General features: G+C 40.7%; 1 long non-coding RNA gene across 1 annotated transcript; it reads right to left on the bottom strand.

Moving 5' to 3' along the window:
• Positions 1-8,818: 8,818 nt before the first annotated feature.
• LOC133160957 (uncharacterized) lies at positions 8,819-14,373 on the bottom strand. The gene is made up of 2 exons (XR_009715973.1): positions 14,004-14,373; positions 8,819-13,199 (listed from the first exon to the last, which is right to left on the bottom strand). It is a non-coding gene; the product is annotated as an uncharacterized LOC133160957 (long non-coding RNA).
• Between the last annotated feature and the right edge of the window lie 1,110 nt (positions 14,374-15,483).

Raw genomic sequence — 15,483 nt, 5'->3', positions numbered from 1 at the left:
CTTTTCCTCCTGGACACCTCGATGTCGGCTTAGGAACACTTCACGAGCTATTAGTCAATGGCAATCAACTGGTTGGGCGCTCCTGCGCTAGGCCATGCTAATAGTCATTTTCCTGGTTATGTTTGGACACAACAGCGCAGATCCATGCATCTATTTTCTGAACCGCTTTTCCTAACAAGGGTTGCACGTATGCTGGAGCCTGTCCCAGCTGACTACGGGCAGTTGCCGTCGCACGCCCTGAACAGGTTGCCAGCCAATCGCAGAGCACACATTGACGGACAATCATTCACGCTCACATCCGCACCAACGGGAAATTTGGAGTGCTCAATTGGCCTCCCATTCATGTCTTTGGAATCTGGGAGGAAATGGGAGCACCTGGAGGAAACCCACGCAAGCACATGAAGAACATGCAAACTCCTCACAGGAAGGCTGGAGCCGTAATCGAACCCACACTGTCTGCACTGTGAGGCGTATGTGCTAACCATTGTGAACAGGGCCAATATATTTCCCAATTTGCTATGCTGATTTCCTGACATCTGATGGGTTTAAAATGAGATCCTCCCAGCCGAGGGTGGGCGGGGCGTAATCGAGAAATGGAGAGATGCAAGATGATTATTTAACAACTTCCTGGTTTGGCCTTCACCTGATGCTGCTTGTTTGGACATCGCCAGTGTGGAAAAACAACATTAGTACTGATTCATCATTCAGCCACAGAGTAATCCAATAGTGGAAAGTTCACACTGTGGAAATGTGACAAAAATGTGTGTGACAGCAGAGAGGAAAAATGGACCAAAAGACGAAGCCGGTGGAAGTGCAAACGGCGTCATCCGTGTACTCATAGACGTGTGATGTACATCAAACTGGCAGTACGACTGACTGTATGCCCACCACCGACGGAAGGCTGGTCGAGTACGACATAGATCGCGTGTTGTACGACGAAGACTCGGAATTTACATCCGGGCCCAGACCTTTTACGACAAGCTTTAACGCTAAAACGCTAGAACGCTAAAACGGCTAGCTGGTCTACATTTTCAAACTTTACGCTATGCCGCCCTCCAAAACAAATGAGGGCTACGATGAACTTAAATCATCTATTGACTTGATACGGCAAGACATTACCACACTCTTAGAGCAGCAAGCCACCCTGCTCCAGCTAACGTCTGAACTAACGGAGCTTAAGAAATTATCCAAGGAGAAAGATGAGAAAATCCTGTCGCTTGAACGGAGAGTTGATGCTCTGGAGCAGTACCCCCGACAAGAAGACCTCATAATCACTGGTCTTAAAACATCACACTGCTCCTATGCCAGGGTGGCGGGTCCTCCGGATCCCTCGACAGATGACTCTCCTTCGGACGAACTGTCAACGCTTGAAAATCAGGTAGTACAGTTTTTCGAGAGTAAGCAAATAGAACTCCAGAAAGGAAACATTGCCACTTGTCACACACTCCCAAGAAACCGAAAACGACCAAAAGATACTCTGAATATTATCATTCGATTCGTCAATAGGAAACATAAAGTGGATCTTTTGAAGCAAGGGAGGAAACTACAGGGAACGGGTGTTAACCTAAATGAGCACCTCACTAAGAAGAATGCTGAGATAGCCTGGAACGCACGCAAACTGAAGAAGGAAAACAAGATTCTCGCAGCGTGGGTCAGAAACTGCAAGGTATGGATTAAAACGAACGGAGCAACACCAGAAGATGTCAAAACTCTCGTTGTGAGTGAACTGGAGGAACTGAAGAAATATGGCCTGGTGGTGGGGGAACCTAACATCTACAATGGCTGAATTGATGACCATTAACTGGTACCTATGGACCCTCCGGACGAGAATGGTGGATTACAGCGGAGCACAATATGGCAAACAGAGACTGGCGGGGAGGACATCCATCTCAGGTAGACAGTTCCCATACACCAATGGTTCCCAAACTTTTGCAGGCTGGCGCCCCCTTGGCTCCCCAGTGAATTCCTAGCGCCCCCCCCCACACACAGACGCATATGGAAACAAAGACCTCTTTCTTGATATTTGGTATGCTGCAATTTGAAAAGAGAAATGTTAAACCCAAATGTGTATTTCACAAATAAAACCCAATTTAGTAAACCAATTTATTTTTTAGCAGTTTTAACTGTTTCAGCAACATAGAATGGTAAATAAACATTCCACCAGTAACCTTCATTGTCTCACACTTAATATTAATGGGATGGATGTGCTTGGTGCAGGGAGATAAGCTTCTCAACATTAGGCTGGAACTCACTAAGAAGAAGTCGTAGATCCCCGTGGTCAGTAATTTTCAGTCGTTTTTGTTTTCAGTCAAACAAACGTCGACTTCGGACTGCCGCCCCCCTACCGCCCCTTTCTTCCTCACCGCCCCCCCCAGATCTTTCCACCGGCCCCAGGGGGGCGGTACCGCCCACTTTGGGAACCACTGCCTTACACCCTTCATGCCATCCAGTGACATTCTCGCAAATGCAGGAATTTCTGTCCCACCAAATCTAGACTCTTTATTACTTAATTCATTTGACCTAGAGAATGTTAATGCTGGTATCTATGAGTCCTTCTTTAACCCAGATACTAATTACACTCCCTTAAAATCTGTTGAATTGTCATGTGAATATTTTTCTGAAGAAATGTTTAACAAATTGTGCAATACTCCTCCTGGCCACTGCCAAACAAATGTATTCTCCACTGTCCACTTCAATATACGGAGTTTCTCTAAACATCATGATGATCTAAAAACCTCATCAACCTTAACACATTCCTTTTCAGTAATAGCTCTTACTGAAACCTGGATGATTGATAATACATCTAGCTACCCTCTCTCTCACTACACTCCTATACACTCTTGTAGACCAAACAAGCAAGGTGAAGGAGTCTCACTGTATGTGATTGATAACTTCAAATTCTCTCCCAGAAAGGATCTAAGTGTTAACTTTGATATGACTGTAGCAGAACCTGTGTGTATAGAACTCTCCTCTTGCTCACTTATAAACAATAAAAACGTGATAATTAGATGTATATATAGACCACCAGACTCTGATAAAATTACCTTCAATGAAGCCCTCGACTCTACTCTAGAAATCATAAACAAAGAAAACAAATTGTGTGTCCTACTTGGTGACTATAATATTAATTTGCTTGAAACTAAGCAGTCACATACAGCAGACTTCCTTAATATATTATATTCCAGTAACTTTTTCCCTCTTATTAACAAACCCTCCAGGATCACAAGCTCAACGGCCACTCTCATTGACAACATTTTATTTAATTCTCTAGACTACAAGATAACATCTGGCCTGTTGATCTGTGATGTATCTGATCATCTTTCTGTCTTCCATTTCATCCACAGTGATAGTGGTCCAAAATCAAAGGTCATATTGGTGATCAAATGAAATTCCGCAAATTTACTGAGGAAAACATGGTATCTTTTGCATCTATCATCAGTTCTGTGTCGTGGAATGAGGATATTCTGTTGCAAGATGCCAACAAAGCCTATCACTCCTTTCTAACAATACTCACAAATGCATTAGAATCCTCATTTCCTTTCATTTCTAGTTGTAAAAAAAACTTGAAGGGGAAACCATGTATAACGGATGAACTTAAAAAATCTTCACGTAAAAAGAATAAACTATATAGAAAATCTATTGCAAATCCCACCCCTATAAATATAGAAACATACAAGAAATATAAAAATAATTTTACAGTATTACTAAGGAAAACCAAACAAACTTACTATGCTGATAAATTTACACAAGCCTCTGGTGACATCAAAACAACATGGGATCTTATCAACCATTTATTACATTCCAAAAAAACTAAAACATCTACCCCAAGTGAGATGTTGGGGAAGAATGGACCCCATTCTAACCCAATAGATATTTCTAATGGTTTCAATGATTTCTTTGTAAATGTTGGCGCTACTTTGGCATCTAGCTTCTCAACCTCTGATACAAGCCCCTGTTGCCTAATTACAGGGCAGTTTCCTTCACTATCTATTCTTGACCCTCCTAGTGTTGAGGAAGTTTACAGCATCGTCATGAGCTTCAAAAACACGGCCCCTGGCCATGACGAGATCAGAAGCATACTTATTAAGAAAATCATTCATTCAATAATAATTCCACTGACACACATTTTCTCCTTATCTTTAAAATTTGGCATTGTACCCCAAGAACTAAAAATTGCTAAAGTCATTCCTATTTTCAAAGCTGGTGAGACAAATGAATATGGTAATTATCGACCTATATCCATTCTTCCATGTTTTTCCAAAATTCTAGAAAAAATGGTTTATTCAAGATTGGCAAAGCACCTAGAAACAAACAATATTCTCTATAAACATCAATATGGTTTCCGCAAAAAGTTCTCTACTGAGCATGCACTGCTTCAGCTTGTCAACCACATCTCAACAGCTCTTGACAATAAGAATTTCGCTCGTGGTGTCTTCCTAGATTTAAGCAAAGCATTTGATACCGTCGACCATAAGATCCTTATCGCTAAGCTAGAGAGATATGGAGTGAACAATTCTACCCTGAAATGGTTCACAAACTATCTCGCTAACAGAGAACAATATGTATATATAAATGGTTGTTCTTCCAACAGATCTAAAATACTATTTGGGGTCCCCCAGGGCTCAATATTGGATCCTCTATTATTTTTGGTGTACATAAATGATTTTTCCATGTCTTGTTCAAATTTTCTCCCTTTGTTATTTGCGGACGATACCAACCTTATTGCCCCCCACGATGATTTTAATTTCCTCATTGCAAGTGTGAATACTGAAATGCACGCTGTTACAAAGTGGTTCAAAATAAATAAGTTGTCACTCAATATAAAAAATGTAACTTCATGATGTAGTGTATTTTTATTCTGGTATCATGCAATGTTTATCTCACTAGTAAGCCTAAGTGTGACCGGGTCATGTTCGGGTCAGGTTCGTGTGGGATTGTTTGGGGCTTGGTCCAGGAAGGTAGACTCATTGGCGCCAGACACATCTGGCTTCCATTAACAACTGCTAAGATACCACCATGCAGAGGTAGGGAGGCAGGCAGCGCGGTCATAGGTCAGCCAACAGCCCCATCTGCGCGCTCCCGCGTGGAGGGAAGCGCAAGTGTATAAGGTTTAGGACGAGAGTAGACAAAGGGACTCGACATCTTGGCTAGGGCGCGAGACACTTCTCTCTGACATCGGTTGAATAAAATCTTTCCCCAATCAGCCATGTGTGACTGAAGTTTTCCTTCCCCAAGCCAGCCACTTTTTCACCATCTTGTTTGGAAGACCAGCTGACCATCGAAGAGAATTCACCACAATGATCTTCTGCAATATAAATAAATCTTACCCCAAAGAACAGACCAAAATTTACAAAAACAATAACGGAATTCATCAAGTTGCTAGCACCAAATTCTTAGGAGTTATAGTAGACAAACACTTAAACTGGTCTGAACACATTGATTTGGTTTGCAAAAGATCTATGAAAATGCTAGGTATTTTACGAAAAGTTTGTCCCTTGGTCCATCCTTCTGCTCATCTCACTCTGTATTATAGCTTCCTCTTTCCTTTTCTCAATTACTGCAACACAGTCTGGGCAGCCACATATCCAACATACCTCAACAAATTACTCATCATACAAAAGAAGTTCCTAAGAATGATCTCTTTCTCGAATAGATATGAACCAACGGCACCACTGTTTAGAAATTATTCACTATTGCCAATTGATAAAGTAAATATTCATCAAACCTGTCTACTCATCCATAAATATATATATAGGAAACACTGTCTTCCAGCCACTTTTTATAATTTCTTCACATTTGTATCTGATCTTCATTCTTATCCAACAAGACAGAGGGACAATCTCCACCCACCTTCCTGTCGAACATCACGCCATCAATATAATATCCACTTTAGAGGGCCCTCACTCTGGAATGAGCTACCAATCCATATCCGATCCATATCTTCACAGGCTGCTTTTAGAAAGCACCTGAAACACCACCTTCTCTACTCATGATCCTACCAGTCCATAATTACTCCACTGCACTAAGCTGATTCATACTAAGAACATCAACTTAAACCACAATTTATACTCTGATTCTTCCTTGTTTTGTTATTTTCTGCTTGCAGTTCTTCTGTCCCCTCTAAGCTATTCCTCCTACCTGGTGTCTCTTTGATTGCTTCAACATCGCTAAGTGTCTATTTTGTTCTCTTGTTTTTTATTTTGTATAGTGTATTTGTTTATGTATGTATACATACACATTCGTAGTATGTATGCATGTATAAATATGACGAATTAATATATAGCGCCTCCGATTGGAAGAACTTAAGGCAGTGCTTCTCAAATAGTGGGGCTATTCCTGGGGGGGCGCGTGTGACCCTGGGGAACAGGCTTTTTTTTTGGCAGTACTAGAATAAAGTGTAATTGCGAATCTTCACAGCAGGGGGCAGTGGCGCTCTCATTGTTACTTCTGTGACGTTTGCGACAGTGCAACATTTTACGACTTACAAGACAAGTTAGGATAGTCACGGTGGGCGCGAATAGTTTTCTTCTTGCTAGGGGGGGGCGTAACAGAAAATAATTGAGAAGCACTGACTTAAGGAGAGTGGTGAGGACAGCAGAGAGGATCATTGGGGCTCCTCTTCCCTCCATTCAGGACTTGTCATCCCAGCGCTGCGTGTTCCGAGCCCGTAATATTATCATTGACCCATCACACCCCCACCAAGGACTGTTCTCCCTGCTACCCTCTGGGAAGAGGTTTCGCAGCATCCGCTGCAGGTCCACCAGGTTCTGCAACAGTTTTTTCCCTACTGTCGTCAGACTGTTGAACAGTCAATTTAGCATTCCTCTGCGCAATTTGTAAATACTGTTTTTGTTTCCTGCATTGTTTACATACTTTATCACGGCTGCACTTTATACTTATCTTATTTCATATTTATATAGAAATGTCACTTTTTATTCAGCCGAAATATCATTTCATTGTTGAGAGCCGTATGCAACAAAATTTTGTTTTGTGTGCACCAAGTGCTTACAAAATCAGGATCCAGTCCTCGGGGGCCAAATCTCTACATGTTTTCCAAGTTTCCCTCGTTAAACACACCTGATTCAATTAATCAGGCTTCTGCTGAAAGTGAGGACGAACTGGACATTTGAATCAGGTGTGTTTAACAAGGGAAACTTGGAAAACATGTAGGGATCCGGCCCCCGAGGAAAGGAGTTTGACACCCCTGGAAGTCTAAGTCTAAAAAGCTTGTTATGCTCTTGTTTATTTACTTGTGTATATGTATGTGTATGTGTGTGTGCATGTGTGTGTGTGTGTGTGTATATATGTGTGTATGTGTATGTATGTATATGTATATCTATATCTATATATATATATATATAGATAGATAGATAGATAGATAGATAGATAGATAGATAGATAGATAGATAGATAGATAGATAGATAGATAGATAGATAGATAGATAGATAGATAGATAGATAGATAGATAGATAGATAGATAGATAGATAGATAGATAGATAGATAGATAGATAGATAGATAGATAGATAGATAGATAGATAGATAGATATAGATATATTTTTTTAAACACTTGAATGACATTTGACGACACAGCACTTTGCTTGCTTTGTTTGTTTTTGCACTTTGTTTGTACAGGAGTGGAGCTCTTTACAAGCCCTAGGCTTCGTCTCCCTCCTTGCACTGTTATTGCTATAATAATATGTGCTAAACAATAAACTAAACTAAACTAAACAAAGGTTTTAACAGAAGAGTTAAATACATTCAAATCTTACTCGGTAAAAATCTGAATTGGCTCTTAAGAAACTTCCTGAGCCTCCGGCTCGCCCCCTGTTCTCATTTTTCCTAATCACTCTCCGGAATTCTCAACTCTTTGCATCAAGCTCTGCTGAAAGCCCTCTTACTGAAAATTTTTATTTTTGCTTCACCCTCTTATTATAGATGCTCCCACGAGAGATAAGCTTGCTGCAATCACAGACGAGAACCCTAATTAGCTTGAATGGGTTCCCGTCCAGAAACCACCACGAAAAACTGGCGCGCAAGCTGAAGCCACAAGCCACCTTTGCCAGTGTGAAGGCCAGTAAAAATTATCCTGTGTTGTCCCAGACTACAGCAAGAACCCTACCCCCTAAGCCTTTAAGTTCCTGCTGCCTCTTCTTTCCCCTTTTGTATTTTTTCCTTTTCTTCATCTGGAAACAAGTCCAAGTTCCTCCCCTCTGCTCCTCACGTGAGACTACTGATCAGATATAAGTGCCAACTTTGCTGCTTCAGCTAAGCAGTGTAGTGCATATAGATGCTAAAACCATTTCATAAAGTCTCCCACCATACCTCAACTTGCAAATTTGTCCAACTCCTCCAGCACTCTGATATAGACCGGTGTGGGATGTTAGACAACGGGTAAAAAACGGAATAAGGGCATATTTGGGTTTTGGCACTCATTCGGATGGCAATTAAAAAAACTGAATACTGCTAATATTTTGGGTTTTAAATGGGTTATTGATTGCATGTAATTGCAGTCAGTGGGGTTGTGCACAAGGCCAACTGACATGTCTGCTTTCTTCCCTAGGTAGTGTGCTTGTTGAGATAATTTGTGTGCAATTCCATATGTCACACTGTATTTTATGGTAATAGCCATCCTTTGATTCAGATTGATTCACTTTTGGGCAGTGTTGGAAATGTTCATTTTCTACATAAACTAGTTCAAAGTTCAGTTTACAAATTTTAGAATGAATTTGTTCAGTTTATAGTTCGCAATTGAAATTTCTGAACTCAGTTCATCATGCCAAGAATGAAAAGTTCATCGTTCTTTTCAAAGTCAAAGTCAAAGTCAAAGTCTGCTTTATTGTCAACATCTTCACATGCCGAGACACACAAAGAGATCGAGATTACGTTTTCCCTATTCCACGATGACAAAACATATTACACGATAGACATACAAGTAAACAACGAAATATAAAAAACAAGAAGGCACAAACAATAAATAATAAGAGTAACAATAAATAATAATTTTCTTCTCTCAATTAAAAAAAGCTTATATGTTTATTTAAACACACAGACACCCATTATGTTTTCCAACGTTTTAACACTCCCATTGCCCAATCCCAGCATAATGTCTTGAACAGCTTGAAAGCTTACTGCTTGGACTGCACTTCACTGGTGTGAAAACTTTCTTTGCACAGACAGAACAGTAATTAGCACAGCTGCTTTAAAGAAGGGGGATTCCTTCTTGATTGTGTTGAATCTTGGTTCATATGTAGGGTTTGAATGTTCATTCTGTGCTTGCGTGGGTTTCAGCCTTCTCCTCATCCAAAAGGATGCAGTGTACAGTATGTTAACTTGGTTCATCTCGGGTACATAGTGCAGCATGGTTTCCTTACATCAGGGGTGTCCAAACCTTTTGCAAGGAGGGCCAGATTTGATAAAGTGAAGGGGCCCGGGAGCCAATAGTTTTTTCGGACATTTTTTAACTGCAAACATTTCATACAAATACCGTAATTTTTGGACTGTAAGTCGCATTTTTTTTCATAGTGTTACAAAAATGTATATATATGTTATCATGCGTTCTCTAATCAATGCTTTACCGCAATATTACTGCAATATATGCTTGCTGTTTGGCTTTGCTGTTTTTATGATGTACCTCAGAAGAGAAAGGTTACGGCTGGGTCAGGAGAGAGGTTACAGCTGGGTCAGACAGGACGCAGCTGACAACTCAGCAAAAAGAAGACATCTACCGAGACAGTTCCTTTTTAACAAAGACCATTTTGAGAAACAACATGCCTCATCGCTGTCTTGCACCCCCAATGAACCTACAAGTGACCATCATTGTCAGGGTTTTCCAAACTATCTTGATCGTATGATTATGTTGGAATGTATGTAACCAGTAATAAATAACCTAGCTAGATTAGTTTTATGCTTATGTTGGTGCGTATCCAGTAATAAATAACCTAGCTTGTCCCATCCTACACAATGTCGTAAAACATCCCCTGCTATGTTTTGACTAGAGGTCAAGGGCTTTCTCTTCTCTATCCAGTCCACTCAAACTCTTCTTCCCACATGTTCTTATTAGTATGTAACACCTTGTGATTTTTGCTTACAAGGCAAAGCCCACGTGCTTTCCCCCTTCCCTTTAGGGGCTTTTGTCTCACGTTGTGGGTAGGGCAAATCCAAATAAAAAGAGCGGGAGTGCATACAGATATTCAGTGTAGTGAGATTGTTGTAAGCCATCTGTACTGCACTCCTCGCGAGAAAATAATTAATATTCTGTCTCACTTGTGGTTTATTTGCTGTTGCCCTTCTCTTAACAGTTATTCAGTCAGCAAATTAAACCTGACACATAGTTTGGGTGGGGGGCGACTTATTATAAGGAGCGACTTCTATGTGTTTTTTTCAAAGATTTAAAAAAAAAAGTGAAACCGCGAGAAACTAACCGCGATGTAGCAAGGGAATACTGTAATTTGAATTTCAAATGACGTCAGCAGCGCGACGCGGCGTGGCGCGGCGGTTGTTTACAAAAAGGACAAAGATTGATCACAGGATGACGAAGATGACGAAGGGCCCCACGTACTACCGGCATCATTAGCGGCTTTGTTTCTAAGTGACACGGAGGACGAAGAGTTTGAAGGATTTAAGGATTTGGAGTGATACAGAAGGTTTGAAAAACCATTATGGCTTTTACGCACGCCCGGTCCTATTCTATGGATCTCTCTTCCACCTCCGTGGCTGGAAGTCCACGCCGCCACACGCCTGGAAGTTTGTTTTGTTAAATAAAGAGCCGTTTACCAAACCTACGTCTTTCCTTGTACTTTGTTAACGCTACAATATAGTTATGTAGTAGATCTGTGGAATAACGTCAAGGCTGACGTCAGGTCGCACGCGCGGCGTTGTTGACAAAGGACGAGGAATTTGATCCATGGATTTAATGATTTAGAGTGCACAGATGGTTTGATAATATGACTGCTTATATAATAGTTATTTGATATCTATTTTATATATCGTTTATGGGCCTGTGGAATATTTTGAAGTGCAAGCGCCGTCAGCGGCGCGCACCCATTGTTGACAAAGGATGATCGATGGATTTAATGAATTGGAGTGACACAGATGGTTTTATAAACGTGTTATTTATGTAATGTTTTTTTTAATAACTCTGAATGTTACGTCAGGCCCGTTCTCAACTCTTCTTTTGTGTTTATGTCACGTTAGCATACCTATCGTTTAACCTGTTGTTGCTCATTCATGTCTGTTCTTGGTGTTGGATTTTGTCGAATAAATTTCCCCCCAAAATGCGACTTATGCTCCGGAGCGACTTATATATGTTTTTTTTTCACGTTATTGTGCATTTTATGGCTAATGCGACCTATATTCCAGAGCGACTTTTAGTCCGAAAATTATGGTACACACTGTTATAAAACAAAATTTAATTGTCCCAATTGTCTTTATTTTTAAATGACAAAACTACCACATATATGCCACTCGGCTGATGTAAACAACTCTAAAAACACAAATTCTGCCTTTCATTTATATCTGAAGAGTCAGATAACATTGAACAAACTGTATGAAATACGCTTAATTTACATGAGTTTAAAATTATTTTTGCCTCGTGAACATTTTGAACAGGAGTTATAAGTAATGAAAAAATGGCTGTTATTATTAAAACTTAAAACAAGTGAATTTTGCTCTTGTCATTTCCAATAAATTTCAGAAAGAAATAGTTTGTGTCACGTCTACAGGTTCATAACGTCAACAGTATTAACATGGCCACTTCGTAATATTTAATATTAAGTAATATTTACTTTTGATTTATTTTTTACTTACAGCCCCGCATGAAGAATCACTGTTGTGATGCCAGTTCAGCTTGGAGCTGCTTCACTTGATCAGCGCGGTCGCTCCCTGTTAGCTTGTCGCATGTGTTAGGATGTTTAGTCTGATAGCATCTCTTTAGGTTGAAATCCTTAAACAAGGCAACCGTCTCTTTAGAAATTAGATAAACACAATTGCCTTGATTTTCAGTGAAGAAGTATTGTGAATGACAAATGACTTCCAGACCGCTTTGAGGAAATTCTCGTTTACCATTGACTCAGGAAGGGAGGGAGCAGTAAAACAGTTAATACTGTGTATAGCGGAGACGGGTTGCGGCTGACCTTGACTCGGGACATTGTGAGTCAGTGAAAGAATACAAAGACTTCCTCAATTCCACCAACACACCTTCCATTGAGGAAGCAGAGCCTGGGGATTCTGAGGTGAGCCCTCCTACATCTAGAGTTGAAGTCACCGAGGTGATACGCCCAAAGTTCCTAAAATGTTGTGAGTCTGTTCCGGTGTTGGATTTGGTCCGCAATTTGGGAAGCGCGCTATCCGCGCCTCACGGCAAAAGCCATAGGCAATCACCTGTTATCCAATTTACTCACCGGGTGCTCGTTTTATTTCTTCAGTTTTAGGAAAAGGCTAAGACACCGAAAGATTTTTAGACACACACAGGTTGGTTGAGTTCAATCCCAATTCTTAAGAAAGCTCTGTTTTCAGGAAAGTACAATACAGTACCTATCATGCGAGCATGCTCAAGAGCAGAAAGTCTCCATTCAGAAAAGGCAACGTTCAAGGTTCTTTGGTCAGCTTATATTCAGTTGCACATGCCAGTGTGGGCCGAGTTTGATGGGTCATGGGGTGTGTTCGCAGGAGAGTTTGATTCCATGGGAGTGGGTGCTGGTTTGGTGAGTGCTGGTTCCGTGGGGGTGGGTGCTGATTATGGGCAATTCAGTGTGTGTGGGGCCTGTTGTTTTCCATCCCGTCTTTCGGCCTCAGCGATCACCTTTGGCAGGGTTCTTGGTTGTTTTCCTCCTGCCGCTCCTGCCGCTCTTCCTCTGGCACCTCTACCGGTAAGTGTCCTTCCTGTAAAGCATTCTTGCACATACGTCCACTTCGCCCACTGTCACACACCGACCATTCATCATTCTTTCAATTTTGTCATTTTGTATGGAATTATGTGAGCTTTTGGCTGTGACGTCATCAATTTATTTATGTTCCCTGACTATGCAAAGTTTGTACTCACCACTTACCATGTTTTTGTTTGTTTGGTCTTTTGATACTCCATGTACTTGCTTACTTCATCATATTCTTAGTTTAATCATGCTTCCAACCATCTTTTCTTTGTTAGGCAAACTATTTCCCTCTGTCCAGAACGTTCAGTAGTAATCCAAAACTGGTGTCTAGCATTAGTCAAAACATCAAAGTCAAAGTCAGCTTTATAAGATATCACAAGATATAATCAAGTACTGAACATTTTTAGACGACTTTGGCAGTGTCCGTGATTTAGAAAATCATCAGGTATGCATTAAACAGTTCCTTAAGGGTCATTAAGCTATTCAGGCAATATATCAAAAAACATTTGTTATTTTAAAGTGCTCAGAAATACATATCAGATCTGTCAAACGGTCACTTCTTATCGAAGTGCCTGCGGCTCCCCAGTAACAGGTTCAATAAGCCGGGGCGAAGGGACTCGTCCGTAGCTGACCACCCGAGTTAAATTAATTCTACTAGAATCAATCTAATTTCTATACGACGCCAACCCCTTTCAAGTCATCCGACGCGCGAGCCGAGTAACTCAATTCGAGGCGAGTCGTCGAAATGACCGCGCCGTAATGATGGCTCCCTTCGGTTGTTTGATGCTGGTATTACGTTACGGATATTTTTAGATGTCTTTGTTAAGACCTCAAGGATTCGTTAATTTACTAGAGCGCCCTTGCCCTAGCTGAGCTCAAGATAACTACTTCGAACCAGATCTGACAATTCCTGATGTTAAGGAATAAAGCTGTCTTCACATTAAAAATAATTGAACGGATTTAATGACTATGATAGGGAAATAAAAACATTTTAAAGTTGTAATTACCGCATATAAAACCATGCTCGACATAGTTAATACGAAATAATCGATACCAAATTAAGGTTTAAGAGATTTAATGAATAAACAAGAAAAATAATTACAAGTCGAAAAAACAAAAACCAAGACTCACCCACACAGAACAAAAGAGGAGACTAAAGGTCTAAAATCCTATTTGGTTGAACAAGTCAAGTGATCGTCTCTCCTTTGTTCCAAAATCCGAATTCTGTTTAAAAAAGAGGAAAGGTCTGGCCGTGAGGAGCGAAGCCAAAAAAGTAAAATTGGCGACTTTCCCTTTCTGCCCGGGGCGGCTGTCTCCTCTGCCTTCCTCGAGTCTTAAAATTTGACAAAGTCCAATTCGAAGACTCTGGAGATTCATTTTAGTAGATTTTGGTTCAATCTCAAAAAGAATGAAAAATCTATCTTCGTTCGTTTACTCCGGGCAGCGTCACGGCCATCGCCCTGACTAGGAAGAAGCGCCCCCGCTCTGTGTCCGGGCAAGATATTTATAGGCTTCTGGCATTACTTCATCGTAATATGTGGTGCAACACTGGTTGTCTTGGCAACCTTGCTTCAAGCAAGAATCACCGGAAACAGATGTTTCCTGTTTTGCTCGTTCTTTCTTTTAGTATTAGTCCTTAATGTCTCCTCTCAACTTAATACATTCAGGTATGGATGGAACACCAATGTTAAATACAGGTTGGACAAAACATTGCAACATGAATCACATATATCTTGTCTAATAATGATCAATTTCAACACATACGTAATAGTACTTAACACAATAATGGGTTCCTCCAACTTAAACACATATATTGATATTGCTCAAGCTGTTGCATCGTAAAATTATGGCATAGCAAACTCATATTCTAAAATCGTGCGTTGCTACGTGTTTGAGCAGGTCGTGTCCTCCCAATTGCTAACAATTTAATTTATTAGATTTGTTAATTTCCATCAGGTCACCCCTATGTCAAGCTTTAACACCATCTCCTGGTGAAATTCTGAACTACTACATGTTCTGGGATAGCCAATGTGCCTGGCCCAAATTCAATACCTTTTTTTACACCATCTCGTACCACCATGCCACTTGACACAGATCATAAAGTTATAAAAACCTATGTCATTACCACCTATCAAAAATGTTTAGTTACGTCTCCGTTATTGATTTTGTGTGTAGGTATAATTATATGCTTAATATATTTACTTTATTGCTTTAATATGTGAATATACTTGTCTGCTTATGTACTTTATTCAATGAGGTTTGAGCATATCTGTTTTTGTAGCGAGGCAGGACTTTTTGTATTTCGACCCCATTCCTTCACCGGTTATACATCTCTGCAACATCGTGTGGACATCGAGGACAGTGCTTCCAGATTGGCAGACCGGGGTGGTGGTCCTTCCTTTTACGAAAAGGGATCAGAGGGTGTGTTCCAACTCCAGAAGAATCACACTGCTCAGCCTCCCTGGTCTAATTAGGGATGCTTAAGAAGAGGGTCCATTGGGATGTCGAATCTAATTTAGGAGATGTAGCCGTGGAACAGTGGACCAGCTTTACGCCATTGGCAGGGTTCTGGAGGGTGCATTGGAGTTTTCCCAACCAGTGTTTTGTAGAC

The sequence above is a fragment of the Syngnathus typhle genome, linkage group LG1 (assembly GCF_033458585.1).
Source record: "Syngnathus typhle isolate RoL2023-S1 ecotype Sweden linkage group LG1, RoL_Styp_1.0, whole genome shotgun sequence".
NCBI classification, from domain to species: domain Eukaryota; kingdom Metazoa; phylum Chordata; class Actinopteri; order Syngnathiformes; family Syngnathidae; genus Syngnathus; species Syngnathus typhle.
Note: the sequence above shows the minus strand (reverse complement) of the source record. Positions and strands in the feature narration are given on the sequence as shown.